A 21,482-nucleotide genomic window follows, 5' to 3' on the forward strand; every position below is an offset into this window, starting at 1 on the left:
TTAAATTTCTTACTCAGTTTTACTATTTGTCAGATTATTGCTGGAGTCTAGACTTTTAATTCATAACAATTTTTCACTTTGCAGATGTCCAAGTCTAAACAGACACTGAAAATCAACACTGTCGCTTTTGCCAATAGAACAAATTGCATGATATTCTGAGGTATGAAAATACAAGAGAGATTAGAGAACAAACTGCATGATATTCTGAGGTATGAAAATACAAGAGAGATTACAGATGTTGTGAATTTCACATCAGTGCACCTAATGTAACTGGTATAAAACTTTTGGCTGAGGCAGTAGGGGGTGAGGTAGGCAAGGCCAAGCTCATTATGTAGCTGCTTGATGATACACCTTCGCCTACCTGAAAATACCATGTAGCTGTACAGGGATGGACTCCAAAGGCCTATACCAATTGCGGGTAAAGCAGAAAAGAAGCAGCAGCAGCAGGAGAAGATAAAGCAGGATCTGCTCCCTCCCTTTCAAACTTCTGTCATTATCAGCTGCGTCTAGCAGTTATTTGAACACAGCACCCTAGATCTCGACCTTTCTGTGCAATTGCTTCTGCTGCAACACATTAGCCAAAAAACACAGCAACCACAGCCCACCTACCTCTATCACAACCTGACTACAGCAGGAGATCATGAGAAGTACAAAGATGGTGACACTGGAATTAGAAAGTCAAAGACAATCAAAGTGAAACAATCTGCCTCTAGGAACTGCTGCAGGCTCCCTACAGGTTTGGGGACCTGCATCACTTATACACACGATCTTAAGTTTCTCTTCTCAACAGTAAGGGCCAAAACCTTTGTAAGTGAAAGATTTCATGTACTAATACTACTATTCACAAAGGTTCTGATGTATGAACACAACTTTTAAGATGTCAGTGTATGTATAAATCCTCTGAAAAGACTAAGTATTAATAACATTTACGGTAACTCCATTAAAAAATTTGTGTAGGAATCTGCACAGCCATAGAGAACCCTGCTTCAGAGGTCTTACGGTGCTCAAGGGATGTATTACTGCTATAGTCCATGAAAAGAGTTGAGCTGACACAGGCTTAACTATGTGTAGCTGAGTTAACATCTGGAAAATGACTATACCAGGCAAGGGTGTAGGTCCTGGAACAGTAATTGCTACAGAAGAAAAATATTTATACACAGTAGCCAATGTTTAATTGGGCACAAAGGAGAAGTATTAAGATCCCTATGTATTTTTAGCTGCACCTATCTATTAACCTTTAGGTTACAAGTTGAAAGATGCCTTTCAGATGGCAAATGAACTCCTCAATACCATTTAACTGGTTTAGAAGCTCAAGTTTTCTTTCTAAAACAAATACAGAGAAATTGACATTGAAATAATACTGTAAATTTACTTTTCAGAACTGGTGTAAGTACTTAGAAGCCCAAGCCATGTAGAATTTAACTATCATGTGAAATAAACAATTTTATGTCCCATACACATTGATATTTTTGTGCTTTCCTGTGATTTGATAGTTAAAATGTTTAGCATGCATAAAAGACTCCACAGAAATCTTTTTCCTTGAGAAAGAAAAAAGATGCCTCCCCCAGAAGTTCAAGACAAATCATTTCAGATGTCCAGGTTCTGAATCAGTTTACTAAAAAACTAACATATTTTTCTTTCTCTTTTTTTCTTCTCTCTTTCTCATAATCCAACATAATCCACAACATAACATAATCCAAAACAGCACCCATTTATTCAACATTAAGGCTGCCTTTATTTGACTTCGGAAGAGAATTCAACCAAAAGTCCATGAGACACTCAACAGGGAATAAGAACATCCATAAGGACAAGTTTTAAATAATGACTTTGCTGGTTGCAGAATTTTATTTTACATGAAATTCCTATGTAGACAAATCCTGCAATTTATTTTATTTTTTTTTTTATTTTGTATTGTTATAGAGCTGATCCAAGTACACTCAGGTGAGACTAAAGACAAGCAGGAACAGAAATCCTAAAGGAAAAGCAATTCATCAAAAGCATTCCAAACACCCTTAAGGTTTAAAACACATGATCAGCTCACCTTGGCACATTGTTGGCACTGAAAAGTGTTTGAGACAGCCAGACCAGTCCACACAGAAGATGTACGAAAGCCTTTAAAGAACATTACCTAATCCACACAATTATTAAAATTACGTCAATTGTTCAGAAACAAATAAAGGTTTCTTCCCCTTCCTATATTTTTACAAACTCTGAAGAGAGAGGAAAAAAAGCATAACAGACTGATAATCTTATTGCAAATGCTGTAAATCTGAACTAGGACACATGCTAAGAGTGAGCTGCAATTAGTTGTATTGCCACATAAGGACATTTGACATTCAGATCCAGATGTTCCTGTTGATCAACCTTTTGGCTGTCCTAGTATCGGACTGAGTACCAGCATTCTATTTCAGAGAAATGGGAACAGAGATAGAATTTCTTTTACGACCTCAGCTGGTTTCAGCACAGATCTCCTGAAGTGTGAGGCCATTATTTCAGTTTGTTGCCAGAAGTTCTACCTACCTATACTAAAGGTTACTGTTAAAACTAAGTTTTTAATATTAATATTAAAATTGAAAATGTGTCTCAGAGTTGAAATTTGATTTATGCAATTCCTTTTAAAAGCCAAGACATTTCAAAACTCTCAAAGAATGCTTTTTGTTTCCAGGTGTATTCTCATGCGAAAAGTAAAGAAAGTCTGGAAAACAACTGTGCAAGAAAAACAGTCTAAACTTTAAAATGATTGATATATTTCTTAGAAAATAGTTTCACAATCACAGAATGGGTAGGGTTGGAGAGGACCTTAAGATGATCTAGTTTCGACCCCCTGCTGCAGGCAGGGACACCTTCCGCTAGACCAGGTTGCTCAAGGCTCTGTCCAAGCTGGCCTTGAACACGGCCCGGAATGGGGAAGCCATAACTTCTCTGGGCACTCTCTTCCAGTGCCTCACCACCCTCATAGTGAAGAACTTCTTCCTTATATCTAATCTATATCTACCCTGTTTAAGTTTGAACCCATTAACCTTGTCCTATTCTCTTCAGCATTCTTGTAGGCCCCCTTCATATATTGGAAGGCTGCTATGAGGAGGCGCTATGTTATTTCTAAATTCATTTTTAAGAGACACACTATGTTCTACAGACACTAATGAATTTGATCCTACTTTGCCTTGCCAAGTTTCAAGAAGCATTCTGCACTGAAACTTCTTCCTTGGATATATTCACAGTCACCCCTAGCTGATGCTGCGAGAGAAACTTTAGGCATGCTATTCCCAATTCTCTTGCGTTATCCAAGTCAGTAACAAAAACCATTAGCCAGTGCAGACAGAGAACAGAAATTATTAGGTACATCCTGCTCTGACAGTGAATGGCTGGCAACTATTCAGTGGGTTAAGCCTTGCTGGTACTTTGTATTGAGTTGTTACTTAATCACTATCAGCATTCCCAAGTTCCTCCTACTTACCAATTCATGATTCCTAAGCCAAAGATACACTCTTATGCCTTAAATACTTGATTGCATGTCATTAAATTGCACTGATTTTTCTTTTTTTTTTTTTTTTTAGTACTTAAATCCATAGGTTTATCTTAATTTCCTTACAGGATTAAAAAAAAAAAAAAAAAAAAAACTGAACTCTTGAGTTATGTACAGCTTTTAAGAACGACATATTTCTTGCACCAAGGTTGTTAACAAATGTAATCAGACAGGAATAATTTCAAGACTGATATTTGAAGAGCATGACACTCTCTCCAGCCTGTTAGCTGCTTTTACAGTATAGATGTTTGCAGTCTTCTCTATGGTCCGCTTCTGATCCAATTTGTGCTTTCTTTACTAATCCCAGCAATTTCCACAACTCCTCATGAACACTGTATCCAGTCATTTACTGAGACTTAATTAAGATCTACTTCATTCACAGTAAAACAAGTGCAAACTTAGGAAAAAGAAATAATTCTTACTGTCTTTAGTGTCTCCAGAACACAAGAACAAGATTTATTCTTAAAAATCTAGTTAGAAAACTATCTTCCAAAAACATTTCTTTTTAGAGTTTGGACAATTTCTATACTCTCTCAAGCAGGCATAACCCACTGCAAAAAATAGAGATTTTGTATACATAGCAGTTATAAACCAATTCTGCAGACAAGGATCTTAGAAGGTAAGTGGGAAGGAAAGAGAATATTTTTAGTAGGTCACAAGATGCAAACATAAACCAGCTATGTCATGCTTCTGTAGATAGGGAATTCCTCATATAAGGATGCTTAGTCAGGCACACAGCCTATGGGACAGATGAAGGTCCTCTCTCATGATGCTCAGTACTGCAAAAGCTCAGACCCCCCTTTTTTTTTTGCTACAAAGAGAGACATAAATCAAGTAAGAACTGTCAAGAGACTGTTCCAGTACCAAAATGAAATACTTGAAAAAGCACAATAATGATAAACTAGAAAGAATTCAGATCGATTCACCTGAGACTGCAAAAACTGTATGTATCATAGTTTTCAAGCACTTTGAAACATTTTTTTTTCTCCATACATAGCTGATGGAACATTTATTAAGAAGCTTAAAATGTTAACACCGATTAGATACTTGTTTCTAAATGATAATGTAGGAGAGCAACAAACTTAGACACACTGCCTAGGCAGGAGAACGCACTTCTGGAAAATGAATGATGAGTACAAAACATAATGAATAAAGCAATCAGAGAAGAATTTAATCCAAATTTAAGACAGCATTTTTTGTGCCTGAGGTAAATTTCTAACCACCTGTTCTACAAACAGGGTATAAGGAATGTCAACAAGTTTGAAAGGACATTCAATACAAGGGATTACATGATAGAGAGGACCTTCAAAACACAGTGCACTCTATCAAGCAAGTCTTTTTTCCTCCATACCAATAATGTATTTTAATACCTCCACACTTCAGGTTTTCTAGCAACTACTTGCAAGAGTTGGGAAGACTGTTTCTTTCCAGTCCCCCTTTTCTGATTCTTTTCTCTTCTGTTTCTCTTTCCTGCATTCAAAACAAATTATAGATGCTCTTTTCCTCTCCACTGGTACATTTGGGATTAGCTACATAAAAGCAGCAGAGCAAGAGGGGATGGATAATATCCACAATGGCTTCAACAAAAACATGAGGTGTCCAGTTTGTCTTGCCTACTGTCATAAACTGGGTTTCGTAAGGAAGCAGAAGACTCACAAACCTAAAAATACAATGAATGCTTACTTTCAGACAAATCTAAAAAGCCTTTTTTGCCCCTTAACAGAACCAAGTTTCCATAACAAACCCATAATTTTTAGATACCCATTATTATTTCTTTCATTCTCACTTATATACCAGTTAAATACCAAGCACCTACAAGAACAGAGGAAGGGCCAGAGTGTGTTTCAGGAAGAAAACCATGCTTAATAAACTTCAGACATTAGGCTTAGAAACTGTGCCAGCAGTGTTCCATCATCTTGTTTCTGTAAATGCTGAACAGCTAGTGAAATTAAAAGAAGCTTTATGTTGCACAGACAAACGTAAGATAGGTTTTGGTGTACCTATCAGTCAGTTGAAATGCAGACATTAGCATACTAACTTTGTGGATGCTCAAATGACATAATTGTCAAGATGAAAGCAGCTTACTCAAATGCAACCTGAATTATACAGAAGTGGTAAAAGGAAGCGGGGAAGAACTTTGAGGAACCAAAAGAAGGTCTGACTTCCTTTATCTTTTTTCTAAGATAACACTGTGGCAGCACTCAAATCCTAAATGCATATAATTCCAAGTGACAACACTGAACACTAACAAACTACAGTTATGACACTGTGTTACTAGTCTTTCTCCTCACCATGCTCTACCTTGCCTCTCTTCCACCCCTCATCACCTTTAAAACCCTTCTCAAGGTGCAGTGTAAGTTCACTTGCACAGTCTTTCCACTTCAAATATTAAGACAGGCCATGCTTCTCTCTACCTCTCCATCTAGCTGATATGTTTTTCAAGTACCAAAACATGCACCCGCCACCAGCACCTGCTCAATGCAACAACAAGGTAGATGACAATGGGACTGCTGGTCTGCATCTCAAGGTAAAGGGGGCTGGGAGAGACACAAGTCGCAGGTCATGGTACCAGTTGGTTCCAAGACGATATTCTACAAAGCAGTTCCTAATATGACATCATCCTCATGCAGAACCAGCCTGGCTTGTGAGCAGGAATTAGGAGTTTGGGGGAGGGGGAAAGGGGAAAGGCTATTGCAATCTAAAAGCTCCTGCTGTTAACTTGACCTTTTTTTTTTTCAAAGTATCAACAACAGTGAAAAACAAAATTTTAATACAGTAAAATCCATTAATCAATGAGTACACTCCTGACAACCAGAACAAAACTCTGTTTCCTTTTGGATATGCTTTACACCCAAGATGATAACCTGATGGAAACTGTGCACAAGAGCTGCCCCAAAGCCACAGTGCTCAAGGGGTCCATTTAGAAGATAGTAAGTACTACTGAATACAGAGCATTGTATTTCATGTCACATCATCTTGGGGCTGTTTCAAAAGAAAAGCAGCATCAATTTTCTAAAGCTTCTAGTGTGCTCAAACAACACCCTTTGAGACCATCTCACTCTGTATAATCCATCTAAAATCTTCAGGATTGAAAGGCCTGTTACAGTTGACGTGGCCCAAGGTACAATGTGAATAGTAAAGGTTGGAAGTACGTCCAAGACAACCTTGTGCTATTGCAGGTTGGTTACTTCTGTAGTTGCTATAGTCAGGAAATGGAGAATTTCTGAAGAGAGTATATGCTTTACATTGCATAAGCTGAACAGACAAAAATTAACCCCAAAACTCCATTCATTAAGGATTTCTTTAGATTTTCACTACAATACAGGAACAGGAAACTACACTTAATATTTGCTTGACCTCTGAGGAGAAATCCACCAGTGAATATTTCACTAATAATCTTTGCACAGAGCTGAATATGCAAATTAACATGATTAGAGCGTCACAGAAAAGATAAAAATTACACTGTTTTGAATGCCAAATGTAAATACATCATTTTCAAATGAAACTGTTAAACATCTTGTTGTGGTGTTAAAAAACAAATCACTATGCAAAAAGATAATACAAGAAAAGTCAACTGTATGTTTCTAATAATAAATGCTCTTGTGGCTTTTGAAGTCACAAAAAACTCTTGGCTGAATTGAAGCATTGATTTCTGTAGTTATTTATGTGCAGTTCCTATTAGAATTCTATTGAATTCCTTGAATGGTGAATGGAAGTGCTTTTGAAAACACACACAAAAACTGCTAAACAAGGGACAAAATAAATGGAAAGCGCAGTGTTGCCAAAAAAAGTTGCAAAAAGTCCACAGAACATTTAAACATTTTTCTGAAGTGCTAGCATGTACCACACTGTTTGGCAGAAATGATGAAGTCTTGTACAAAATACATTTCCCTTTCACTCCTAAAGAGGAAGCATGAACATTGCTATATGCTTCTCAAATATTGTTTTAAAAAATTCTTGTGATACTCTTCAAATATGTTGTCCAGTAAAATATGGGTTTAGTGTTACAGATTTTTAAAACAGTATCAATCCTTCTGTCCAATATACAATATGAAGATATTTTATTTAGCATGTCCACAGATATATGGGAAGTGTACAATGTATATTAATTATATGATGGACACTAAACAGATATACTTCTGAAAGCCAATTCCCTACTGATTTTAAGCAACATTAGTTAAAATAGTTATTAAGAATACATATATTGTAGAACTTTCTTTGCAAGTGCTGGAAGAGCATTGAAGGCTTGAGACCTGGGTCTCCAACGCCCTCATTCCTAAGCATTAATTTTTATGCCATTCTTAATACACTTTAAAGCATTTGCAAGGCAACTGGATATCCCACCAACACTGTAAGAACATAAATCTGTTACCTCAACTTTAGAAATGTTAGGCCTTTAAAACACAATTTGGTTTCTGTTAATTGTACATAGCAAAGTGGGCTGTAAGCCCATTTCCACACTTTCAAAGCTACCAAAAAAGAATAATATTATTTTATAAATAGTCAGCATTTTTTATTATTTTTACTTAGACACAAAGAACTATTATAAAGGCAATAAACAGCTACTACGAAAGGCATCCCTTCCTTTTTAGAATTTTGCTTAAATTCTGACAATGGATTACATTTTCATCTTAAATTTTAGGAAAATAATGATATTTATACATTGTCAAAAGAAAAAAGATTTTACTGTACTTTTTTCTGAGTACTAATTAAAGTCATATAAGTATGGAAAGCAGATTTTTAGAATATGGCTTTCTGTTTACAGCAGAAAAAAAACCATAGCATTAACACATTTACCTTCAAAACTTCTTTATCAGTCTATCTTTATTTTCACTGAAGACCACATCTGTTTTCGCATAAATTTCTCATAAAAACTGCTCTTTAATGACTTAAGTAGTCAGTAACTTATTTTGAAACAACTTAAAATTATCATAATAGCACTACTTGGTATATGTAAGGATTCATTATTTCTGTTTTTTCTCATTTAGTTGTAGCACAGTAATTCTGCTGAACTATGGCAATTACTTCAATCTTGGGAATCTAGTGTCAATCTGCAGTTAAATATTTTTTTCCCCTAACATGATGACATGATTTGCTATCACACACTGCCCTCAGACAAGGGATAGATCTCCAGTGATACAACACATCCCAGCTTATTGTACAAAAAATGCTAGAGCACACACAATTGTCATGGTACTCCAGGTGCAGCAGAATGCAAAACATATTCAGAATGAATAAGAAAGTCAGAAGTGAAAAATGCCTTTTGCAGATACCAGAGTAAGTATAATCATTTCCCAGAACAGTTTGAATTAATCTGTTTGTCTGGAAGATATGGGGGGGGGGGGAATACTGTAAAGAGGTGGATTGAAAAATGCTTACATCAATGTGACTTAGAAATGGAAACCAGAGATTTGACAAAGTAGCTTTATTGGCAACACAACTTCTATTCAAAGCTGGCTAAATGTTAGCTGAAGTTTCAGATGTTAATCAGCTTTCTCTTTCAAGCTGCTCTCTCACATACATTTCATTAGTATAATTCCTACAAAGCACTTTTATTTCTGTTTTCTCAGGACTGTGTATGTGTTTTCAATGCCAAAGAAGTAATCATCTACATTACCCTTATTCAGAGAGGGATGCTTTTTATGAAAATTCTTCTGCAGAAAACATCTAGCATTAATGAGCCTCACATACAGCTTTCCTGTAAAAGGAGAGAGAGCATATGTGATGGGTAGGGGGAGCAGCACCAGAATCATAAAAAGAAGGCAATGCCTCTGCTGGTAACTACAACTGAGTCTTTTAATTGCTTACTTCAGTCTTATTAAATAGCTTACAGCTATCTAGAGAATTTCTAATCTTTCATTTAATTAATCTCAAGAATGAAGTTTTCCTTTAGGAATTTCCTCTTAGAGGACTTCTTGTGAGATGTTAATTTTCAGTCTATTTTCTAGTCTTCTACAGAGGAATTCTGTTCTAAGTGTAACTGCATATATCCTTAATGGTTACTCATGCCTCATTTTCTTACTGTATCTCTCTCAGCCTTTTAAGTGGCATGCTTTTGAAAGCAGAGATGTTTTAATTAATACATTTATTATGCTTATTATTCAAGTCAATAAAATTCACTTAATTATGGCAAATTTTGAGAATGATCCAGTTTCTGCAAGCACAGGGACTGTGAAAAGTCAAAAAAGGCTTTACAAACAGAACCCAGAGACTATCCACCACATTCTGCCCCTCCCCAGATACCAAGTCACTTACCCAGCAGATCCAAGAGCCATAGAACAAAGAACTCAAGTCTATACTAGGAGCTAAAGGAAAACACAGTATCACCAATGCCTTAAAGTCTCTAAAGTAATAGCAAATCTAGTAAGTGAAGATGCAAAAAAAAAAAAAAAAAACCAAATCAGACCACACAGGAAAGCAAAGCAAAGCAAAAAATAGCTTTTGCTTCCCTGACAAAGATCTCCAAAATTTAAATTATTTCCTTAGTCCCAAATATGAATATCTGAAAGCTTAAAAGTTTAAGCCATTTCTAAACTGAGTGGTTTACAAATCTGACTTATATGGTATATTTTGATATATCATAAAATAATAAAAGCAAAATATTCATGCGTGAAGGGTTAAAAAAGATAAAAACTCTTACCACCATTAATGTTCTGTCCCTCCTTACATAGCTGGACATACAGTGAATTTGAGACTCTAGAAGCACAACTAGAAGCAACTGTATTAGCCCTATAATGAAAAATCTAAGTCAGGAGTCTAACTCATGCTCACAGAAACCAAGCAAACCAAAATATATTCAAATTATTTGGAGGTATGACTGACCCCATAACACAGCTGACTGATCTATATGTTCCATTGCAATGCCACTTCTATATTTCAGTTTCCCCCTCCTGTGGTTGTGTGTTCCACAGTTATTTCAGCAGCAGCTTCCCACGTGGTCATGAGATTTGCTAATACAAAACAAACAAAAAAAACCCTTATTCACCTTTCCTAATTGTGTTTTTCAAAACTTGATATGTTTTATAATCACTGCAAGGCAACTCCCCGTTTTCTCTTTCCTGTCTTGTTCATCCAGACTGAGACAAACGTGATACATTCTTTAAGTTTTAGAGGCAGCTACATTCTAATCTTTTTTCATAGACACTATATCTGGAAAGGCCCTTCAAACATTAAAGAGATCAGCTCCAAGGAAAGCAGGTGCATTGAGATGAGCTAATAGGATGCGTATCTTCTTAGAGAGTCAACACACAAGACTAAAACACAGTAAGTGGAGAATTACTTGCAGATTAGGATTCCCAGGACTCACCCATAGCCTCATTTGCACTCAAGTACTAAAAACAGATTGTGGTATCAACCCTAACAGCAGCCTGCCTCCCAAAAAAAAAGCCAAGAACCACTTCCAAGGAAAGTCTCAGTAGCAGCTCACAGTTTGGAGGTTACAGGCCACAGTGATTTAAAACTCAAATTCCAAGTTATATAAAATTTTATTTTTAAAAAGACAAACTATTTGATATGAGTCCCTTCTCCTCCAGAAAAGGGACTCCTTTTCTGAGTAGGCACACTATATGAATGCTTCAAAAACAGTACTGAGGCTATATGCAGTTTAGAGACAATACAAAGCTGCCATATGCAGTGCACATACACAATCCACAAGGGAAAAAAAACAAAACAAAACACAACACCAAAAAACCCAACAAAAAACTTACACTGCAACACATTGCTGGTCATCAGCACCAGCCACCTTTAACCCTATTCACATATCTAAAGACAAAAATATGTCTCACTACTTTTTCAGATGACACTAAAAGCTTGTTACAAGTATGAAGACAGACAAATGCAAAGCTATGTATGTTAATTTTAACTCTCTCCAAAGCCAATTTTTCATGGGAAGTCTGCATTTCCCCTCCCCCCAAAAAGCATTTCTGAATTCAGAAAAAAAAAGGCAAACAAAAAAACCCCAAACCACACCACAAACAAGCCCAAAGTTTCACTATGTGATTTTCTTCCTAAATTGTCTTTGTCTTTTTTTTTTAATTATTATTATTTTTTAATTATTTAAGTAAATGCACTGAATCACTGGTGTAAGATCTGGGAAGCATCCTCTTCTGTCCCTGGAGAAATACATCCCATGTTAGTTTTTTTATATTTTTTTCCCCAAAAAATCAGTTATGGTAAGAGCTTTACGTTACAATGAGCATGTTTTTAAACTTATTACTCTTTGACGTATCTTAAGAAAATACAAAGCAAGGCATCCTCAAGAAATTATCCATTCATCCAGACAAAGCTGGAGAAATGAAACAGAGAAATGAACAACATTTCTATTTCTATTCTCTACTGAATCTCTATTGGCACAGCCAAGAGAGAACACAAGTTTCTGCTATGTCACCCTTGAATCTCTTATTTTAAAAAACACAGCTTTTCAGTGCATCAAATCCACTTGATTGCCTCTTCTGCAAATACCACCTTCCACTGCTAAAGAAAACACAACACTACTGCTTGTTAACCTTCTTCCAAGACAAAGTATGTTAGCACATCTCTGAGACAGAGGAAACATAGCAGGCTCTTATCTTTAACCAGCTGATGTTTTGGTTTACATGGACAGCTATTTGCTGCAGACAGAGCTCCAATTTCTGGCTTTAAGCCTGACCGATGCCATAATACATACATATAAGACTTAGAATAATTTTCTCATCTGAGAAAACTTTTTAAAAGTAACTTTCATTGCAGTCAACAAACATTCAGTTTCAGTGTTTCTCATTTCTGGTCTTTCACAACAGACACAGAATATTATTTGAGGAGCTGGTTTGTGGGTTTTTTTGGCTTTGTTGGTTTGGGTTTTTTAAGGCAGTGAGATGTTAGTACATAAATGCAATAAACTGGTCAAAGGACTCAGGAAAAGCTAAAGTAACTGCCTTAAAAGTTAATATCCTCTTAGAGACAAAATAAGTGAGGATCATTTGTATAACCCAAACACAATTAACAGCATAAAATCAAATTGTATTTCTACTAAAAAAAATAAAATTACTTTATTAAAACTATCAAACAAAATAACAAAATTACATTCAACCGAAGCATCCAGACTGGAGCATCATTCCAAAAAAGACCCAGTTAGAATAAGGTTTTCAGGTTTTAATACCAGATATTTAGCGATTTTTAAAGTATAAACTCCAGGTTGATAAGAAAACTGAATACATCTTCCTTCAATCTAATCTACACCATCTAATTAAAAAAATCCACATGTGAAAATGTTAATCTCTAGCAGCACTACATCTGATTTTCATTTGAAGATTTTGGCTTTTGGTCATGCAGAATAATTCAGTCATTATTCTCTTGGCTAGTTACCCTGCAGAAAATAAGAAATGGCAAGAAAGGCAATGTACAAACATATATGCAAAAGCAAATGCATTATCAATTTTTTCCTCTAAAATTTAATGGATGGCCTGAAAACTGTTAAGTGGCAACTGCACTTCATTCCCCAATCAGTGAAAATATTTCCTAGAGCATTCCTCATTACAGATCATAAGTACTCATAATTAAAAGACTGTTTATTTTTAAATAGATATTAGCCATTTCCCCCTTCCTCACGTAACTGTAGAGATGGCAGTATCTCATAAACCACACATATGGAATTGCATTTATCATCCAACAGCCACCTTATAACTTGTCCAAGAAGTAATGTGCCAAGAGAGGTCTAACTGCATCACCCTACCAAGTTTTTTTTGAAGCTGCATAAGCTGAGAAAGAAGAACGTGGTGTAATTCTCACATTTCAAACAAATACTCATCTAGTTATGCTTGTGTGATCTACCTGAGTAACTACATGACCATCATCTGTAATATTCTATAGCATAGTACTGGGACAGCAAGCGTACAAGCAGCACAGGCTTTAGTAATGCTGTACCACAGATCACCATAAAAGACCGTATTCTTGTAACCTACATGTGGACATCTGGTTCTGGTATGTTGACACATCAATAAAACATCTGTGAACACATTAACTGCTGTAAACTTGAAGCAATCTATTTTGTAAGTGACAAATAGCAGTAATTTTCTAATAACTCTGAAATCCTTCAAAATAAAGAATGAATTTTTTAAATATGCACCCAAAGATACGTAACTTTACAACGTATCAGAGAGAACATCCAGAAAATTAAAAAAATTTAGAAATTAAAGGCTTTCAAAAGCCTACGTAAAACTATTTTTGTGCTAATTCAGTGGATTACAAATCCCCAAGGAGTAACAGCCTCTGTTCCCAAACAAGCATATATGAACAGCTGGCCCAGACTTTAAAGACCTGCTGTTGTGTTACCAGGCCACTGTTCAGCTCTTTTGGTTTTGTCTCCTGCTCAGGCCATTCTCCCCTCCTCTTTTTCTTCCACCTCCACAGTTCCTTCTTTCCGTTACAAACAATAAACAATCCCATATTATATATACACACAAACCATTTTTACAGTTGTTGATGCTGGATCATAATAAAACTCATGAGAATTTTGTCTGGCCATTTTATGAAACAATGACAGCACCAGAGTGAAAGTGCAGTGTTACTCAGAAAAAAAAAAAAAAAAGAAAAACCCAGACCAAAAAACAAAAAGCAGAGTCAACCATCTGCTGAAAGATTCTCTTGTTTGACCATTTTCTAACGGGTGAGAATGGAAGTGAGGTAACACAAAAACAGGATTTAAAGGCATGGGACTCATGTGATCTTGTACCAAATTTACACCCAAACTGGGAGGTGGGGAGGCAGAACACAGGGAAGGATGAGTCAGAATCATGATGTATCAAAGGATCTAACTAATAGTAGTATGAAAACCTGAGAAGACAAATCACAGAAATGTGCTGTTTATCAATATAATGTTGACATCAACAATAAAACACATATATGTTCCCACTATTTGTTTTAATTAAGTTTTGATCAGCTGAAAAGTTAAAGCAGAATTTTTAATCCACCATAATTTTACTTAGACACTTAACCCAACCCATTTACCTCATCCAAAGGTCTAAACTGCCCAAGCAAGCCATTCTGTCTTTTGTTTCCCATGTACAAGTTAGTTTTTAGAGACTAAATGAACCATCCTGAGCATCTCCTCCTCCAGAATATTCCAGTATATTCCAACAATAGCAAGACCCTAGAGAGATGGAACCCCCAAATGCTGATCAGGGCCTTTCAGGAGCACTAAATTACAATATGAAATAAATTTCAAACCCTCTTTTTCCCAAAATAATCATGTCACACACTACTGTATTAGGCTGTTACTCTAGGCACCAAAGCTGCAGCTTTCTGCACCCACAGAAGCCTGTATGGCATGCCACGCAAACACAAAGGTTAACAACAAAACATACAAAACATTCACACACAGCAAATGCTCATGATAAACATTAGACTGATGGGTACAGAATGAATGTTTGAGCTCCAGTTCCTGCAGCGAGTTTTGTGTAGGTGGATCACTCTGCCCAAACGGGGGTCACTGCAGGATCACAGCCAAAATTATGTACTCTGGGTATTAACTTACAATATATCCCAAATATGCTAATGGCAATGACATGTAAATAGTACTACATGAACTCCATTCATTCATAGACAGCTCACTCCATAGAGCCATGAGCATTACTTCTAAGATTACAGGATTTTGGTTTTGTCCATGTTTCATAAATGTAGCTGCTAATAAATTAATTCTAGTCACAGAAGAACAGTACAGGCTTAACTTTCCTGTTGCTACAGTATAAGTACAATCAACCTGCTGCTAGAGTGCAAAGTATTTTTAGCAAGGGTGTTCAATCAATACCGCTATGTACAACCTAAATTAGACATTGCAAAGCATGGCAACAAACAACACATTTCGTGGAAAATTTTACCAAACAAGAAACTGACATCAAACTAAACCCTAAGTAGGTGAACCTGATTCCAAACAAACTTAACTGCAAACATAAAGAAAATGTAACAAAAGGTAAAATATTAATATGCCTCTACTTTTGAGGAAAATGCATTTGTATTGCAATGATTTAATCTAATAAAGAAAAAACCTACAAAAACACAAACATAATCTAAAAATACACAAACTGTAATGACAACAAAATTATCTCAAAAAATCAGACCAACAGGTACATTTCTGAGTTTATAAAGCACAAATGTGCCTGGGAAGCATATAGACACACACATACATATCTGTAAGCTTATCACCCAGAATCATATTTTATCAACATGGTGCAAAGGCAGAGTCATGCCAATATGTAAAAACAACTTTTTAGGTCAGTGAAGCAAGACATCCATTGTCAAGAAAATGGCATCCACAAGATTACAATACTGAATATTTTATGTTTAGGCAATGAACTGGAAAACTTTCCTACAATACAATATACATACCTGATAAGAAAATGGTTTTACCAATTCTAATGTACCCCATTCTTGTATTCCAGCAACGCACATTCACTATGCGACAACCTCATAAACCTCTGCATGTGGGTGAACACATCAGTGGCTCCCAACATTACAGAGCAGTTATTTGCCAGTAACAGGCAGGCAAACATGTGCACTCACAACCCCCCTACCATTCAACACAGAGTTTGGCTCAGGGCAAGAAAAATGCCCCGTGGGTGAGAAAATGTATGTGCATACTGTAGTGTAACAATTATTCTTCAGCTGAGATCCACTAGCACTTCTGTTATACACAGATCACATAAATACTTTCTATCTCACAGTTAATTTAACAGCTTGGCCACACTGAAGCCCTGGAAGGGTGGTAAGTAGCAGCACAAAGTTCATTCACATATATTTTACAACTAAACGACATAAATTCTTTGAATAGGCAAGTGGTGGGAACATTTCACTTCCACTGGCAGCTATCTAGTTTTAGCAACTAGCTCTTGGAGATTTTTTGAGAGGAAAAGACGTTATTCCTCTTCCAGCTGGTGCTGCAACAGTATACACGAATTAACACATCCCCAGGTACACCGAAATCCTCTGTCGCATATAGACACAGGCGATTATACAAGCCTTCTGCTTGAGGGAGATACTAAAAATGTACCAGAGGAATGCAACGACAGCACTCAAACCCATTTCCCTTGCCCAAAACCAGGGCAACGCGCACATGTGCCTAGAAAGCACAGGCACGCAAACTTTCATATGAAGCATGTTAAAAACAATAACCCGTCTAGGGCACTCAGCAGAGTTCACCACATTTTACAGTCTCCAACCGCCCCGACCTGCCCCCACCGCCCTCGGCCCCGCAGCTCGCTCCCCAAGGGCTGTTTACGAGCCCTCTCCGCGGGCCGGCGGCCGGTTCCACACAATCCCCCCGACGCCTGAGCCAGACAGGATCCGGATCTCCGGATCTCCCTTCTTTTCGGGGACACACACACACACACACACACACACACACACACACAGAAAGGGCACCCCCGCCCCCCCACCCCCACCCCAAGAGGGCTCTCGGCACAGCCACTCTCCGCCACCGGCGACCTGTGCGCGAAGTTACGGGAGGGGGAGCGAGGCTGAGGGGAGCGGCGGCCCGCACAGCCGCGGGAGGGGGACGGGGGTCACAGCACAGGAATGCAGCGCACAGTATCCCCCCCCTTGCCGACGCCCCTCTCCACCCCCAGCACGGAGACCCGGGCGCCCCGACGGCCGCCGCGCCGTGCCGTGCCTTACCTTCATATAACAGCCAAGTCCTTCCAGATGGAGCGGGGACCGCGGAGGGAAGAGGTGCGGGGGCTGCGCTCGCCGCTGCCGCCCCGCGACCCCCCGCACCGCGCACGGGCACGCGCCGCAGGCGCTCGGGCACGCGCCGGGGTGCGCGCGCGCAGCACCGCGCAGCGCCGCACCGCACTCCCGCGCGCGGGAGCGGGTGCGCCGCTCGCTGCCTTCAGTTCCCCCGCAGCGACCGCCCCAGCCGCAGCCTCGGGAGCGGCGAGAGCAGCCGCGGCAGCCGCCCCGCGCCCAGCCGCAGCAGCGAGGACCACATCGTACTGCGGCGGCTGGGCCGAGGGACCGCGAGGTGGATGGAGGGGAAGAGCTGGGGGAGGAACGGACGGGGGAGCCCGGAGGGGGGAGGCGGCAGCGGATCCCCCCCTCCGGCCTCTGCTTTTCCCCTTTCCTCACAGTGACCGGCCGGAGGGGGTGGCGAGGCGGGAGCCGCGGTGCAGGCAGAGCAGCGCCGCGCTGGTCGGGTCTCCCCCTCACGGGGCACGCCGCCGCCTCACGCACACCGGCAGTCGCCCTGTGCGCAGACCCGGCCGGGAGGCAGAGGGGACCGGGGAGGGGAGAGGCGGCGCAGCGCTGCAGAAGCGCCCTCCCTGACGGTAGGCAAGCGAGTGAGCGAGCGCCTGTGGAGGGGAAAGGGGGAGGAACAACAGCCTCCTCCCCTCGTGCCCGCCTCCCTCATACGAGGAGCCCTCGCAGCATAGCAACCAACATGGCGGCTGCGCAGTCACTCGGCGGCGGGCGGGGCGGGAGCTGACCTGCGAAAGCTCGCGAGAGTCAGAAGGGAAGTGAGAGGCGTGCTTCCCTTGTGATTGGCCCAGCTGCTTGTCTGTAAAAGGGAAGAGGCAGGACTGAGTCTTTCCTGCGGTCTGATTGGTTGGATTCTCCATCCATCAGTTAAGGGGCGGTGCTCCGCGCTGTACTGTTGGGGGTTTGTTCGTTTCTTGGTGGTGGTTGTACTTGTCTGTGTGTTGTTTCTCGTGGCGGCGAAGGTCGTTCCAGAGGGGGGTGGTAGCGGTGGGAGCCACGGGCTCGGCTTCTTTCTTCTCTCCTGCCAGGGGCCGTTCACCCGAAATACCACCGTTAACATAGTCTTGTCCCGGACAGGGAGGCTTTTGGAGAGCGGGAGTTCGCCTTCTTCAGAAATGCGGCTGTGGGAAGGCGAGGTGTAGCCGCAGCCTTTCTGATAGACAGTGCTACTGCTCCTGCCTGGGCAGGGCGGGAGAGGTGAAGTCTTCCACGCTCTCAGGTGCAGCCTGGGGACCAGCCTGGTCAGAGCCTCCATAGAGTGTAGGCCATAGGACACGCCAGGGCAGCAGTTTGGCCCTGGAGGGGTGGCATGGGAGCGTAATGAGCAAGTAGAGCTGAAGGAAGCATTTAACAAAGGCGGTGAGGTAGTGATCGCCTGAACACTGCAATAGTGTGCTTCAGTGACAGCCGGTAACTGGTGCATCTCGATGTCATGGTGCTTGTGAGTAGTCTGAGTGCAAGTTTCAGGTCAGGGCAATGTCACTTAAATGGCAGTAAGCCTGAATTGACATCAGGGCTGCCAGGTAGTCAGATTCCTAATGGTGAATGGAAATGAGCCAGAGACAGGGAATGGGGCTGTTTTAATGGTGTAACATGTCTTGGCCACGTGTCCACCCAGCAAATGTCCTAGAGAGTCATTTCAGACTGCAAGTCCTTGCCAGAGCTCTTTAAGGTATGAGGTGTATTGTGCCTCTTGGCCCCATAAAGATTTTCGCATATGGCCTATGGGAAGGTTGGCTTTGCGAGACCTTAGTTCTCACAGCTCAGTACTTTGATGTATTTATAGTATGTGTGAAAGAGTGAAAACTGTCTTTAATGTGCATTTATTAAAATACAGCCTCTTACAATGAGCTGTTTCCCAAATAACAGACGCAAAATATATGGCTGGGAATGAGTTTTGGATTTCACAATTAAATTCCTAACTGTAGCAAGATGCAGAATAACACTAAGGGAGCTTGCATGTAGTCTAATTAGGAAGCTTTCTAAAATCTCATTCTTTTAATGTTTGAAAACCTTTTGTATATTTCCAACCTAAACTCTTCTTGTGCCCATTTTGTTCCTTTGCTTAAATAGCCCTTCCCTCTTAGTGGTGTTTACTCCTGATTATTTTTCAGAAAGCAGTCATACTCCAGATTGGGCAAAGAAGAGATTCTTTGTGCAGCCCTGCAGAGAAGGACTTGGGGGTGCTGGTCGATGAGAAAATGAACATGAGCCGGCAGTGTGCGCTCGCAGCCCAGAAAGCCAAGTATATCCTGGGCTGCATCAAAAGGAGTGTGACCAGCAGGTCAAAGGAGGTGATCCTGCCCCTCTACTCTGCTCTTGTGAGACCTCACCTGGAGTATTGTGTGCAGTTCTGGTGTCCTCAACATAAAAAGGACATGGAACTGCTGGAACAAGTCCAGAGGAGGGCCACGAGGATGATCAGGGGACTGGAGCACCTCCCGTATGAAGACAGGCTGAGGAAGCTGGGGCTGTTCAGCCTGGAGAAGAGAAGGCTGCGTGGGGACCTCATAGCAGCCTTCCAGTATCTGAAGGGGGCCTATAGGGATGCTGGGGGTGGACTCTTCGTCAGGGACTGTAGTGACAGGAAAAGGGGTAACAGGTTAAAACTTAAACAGGGGAAGTTTAGATTGGATATAAGGAGGAAATTCTTTCCTGTTAGGGTGGTGAGACACTGGAATGGGTTGCCCAGGGAGGTTGTGAGTGCTCCATCCCTGGCGGTGTTCAAGGCCAGGTTGGATGAAGCCTTGTGTGGGATGGTTTAGTGTGAGGTGTCCCTGCCCATGGCAGGGGGGTTGGAACTAGATGATCTTGAGGTCCTTTCAAACCGTAACTATTCTATGATTCTATGATTTTACTGGCTACATAATCTGAACTCTTAGCTTCCTCTTCATTTTCCTGAGTGATTATTAACGCACACAGGATTCTCCAGTTGTCTCATCTTCTATCACAACTAAGTTAAATCAGGGGTTGGAAGACTGAATTTGGGGAAGGCAGTCAAGCAGTAGTTTTAGATACTGCATAATTTCTGGAGCACTTTTAAATACTAGACTTTTAAATTATTATGACTAGAAAACACTCAGAAATTGCTGATATTTAAACTTTATTAACGAAAGTCTATAAATAATGTGACAGCCTTTGAAATGTGTATGTTTTCCTTGGGTTGAATAATTCCTAGACTGAGGGTTGCATAAAGCCCCAAAATACTACACACAGCATCAGTAATACCATTCCTTATTGTGTCTGTGTTGCTCCAGCTCTCAAACATTTCCATACTTTTATCGACAAATTAATTGTGGTACATCTAGAGACATCCGACACTCTGCATTTCTGAACTACTGCTGGACCTCTCGAGCGGTGGATAAGATAGATTCTTTTGTTCATTAAAGGGATCCTTAGCTGCAGAGTTGTCTTGGTTTCCTGGTAATTCTCTTTCAGATCATGGCAAATTCATAAATTGCATAGGTACATTTTAATGCGTTTGCACATGAGCTTCTAAGTCTGCCTCTCACATTTTCTTATAATTCTCTTTACTGGTTTATATCAAACATACAGTTATGTTCAATTTGAGAATAACAAGAACTAATACGTTACTTGATACAGAGCGTGTGATAAAGAAGCAGTCCAAACTGTTCAATGTGGCTGTGGAACTACACAACATTTGTTTGGCAAATGTAACTTTAAGCTGTCAGGAAAGGATATTTTTGCTAATCTAACACAAAATTGGTGACATATACAGATATTAAAGGCTGGACGTTCACCAGTTATTTCCTTGCAATGCATTATTATTCTTATAATTAATCATTTATAGAAGGCTTAATTCAAAGCCCTAAATAAAGGCAGTGGAAGATTCCCACCATGTGCAAAGTACTTCAGGTCAGGCCTACATTGCAAGAGCACTAAATGTCGTAAAAAAAGATAGTGAGACAGAGTTCTCCAGCTCACACTCTTGCAGCATCTGTGGGGCAAAACTGCACTGCAGTATATCTGCTTGCAAACATCACTCAGACCTGATAATGTGGAGTTCAGCAGAGAACTTGCATTGGAGAATTCTGATTTATGAGTTGCGTGTTACATACCCTGAGTGATTACTTCCCAAAATTATGAATGAAAGAAAGCAAACTGAAATGTGACTCCCTATTTACTTGAAAAAACACATTCACATATAGAAAGCTCATTAAGCTCACTTTCAGTAGCATGGCTGTTATGTAAAGGAGCAAGTTTTTTGCTG

At 39.9% G+C, this 21,482-nt stretch overlaps 1 protein-coding gene across 4 annotated transcripts in view; it reads right to left on the reverse strand.

Moving 5' to 3' along the window:
- Positions 1–17,300, reverse strand: part of PTPN4 (protein tyrosine phosphatase non-receptor type 4) — a 112,954-nt gene extending 95,654 nt beyond the window's left edge. For 2 of the 4 annotated variants that reach the window (XM_065671504.1, XM_065671503.1), the window contains exon 1: positions 17,171–17,300. The gene's annotated coding sequence lies outside the window, so the exon portion shown is untranslated. Of the gene's footprint in view, positions 1–9,143; positions 9,201–17,170 lie in introns of those variants that run through there. The other 2 variants (XR_010610865.1, XM_065671501.1) reach the window with 2 other exon arrangements.
- Positions 17,301–21,482: the final 4,182 nt, after the last annotated feature.

This window comes from Lathamus discolor, chromosome 3 (assembly GCF_037157495.1).
Source record: "Lathamus discolor isolate bLatDis1 chromosome 3, bLatDis1.hap1, whole genome shotgun sequence".
In the NCBI taxonomy this organism is placed as follows: domain Eukaryota; kingdom Metazoa; phylum Chordata; class Aves; order Psittaciformes; family Psittacidae; genus Lathamus; species Lathamus discolor.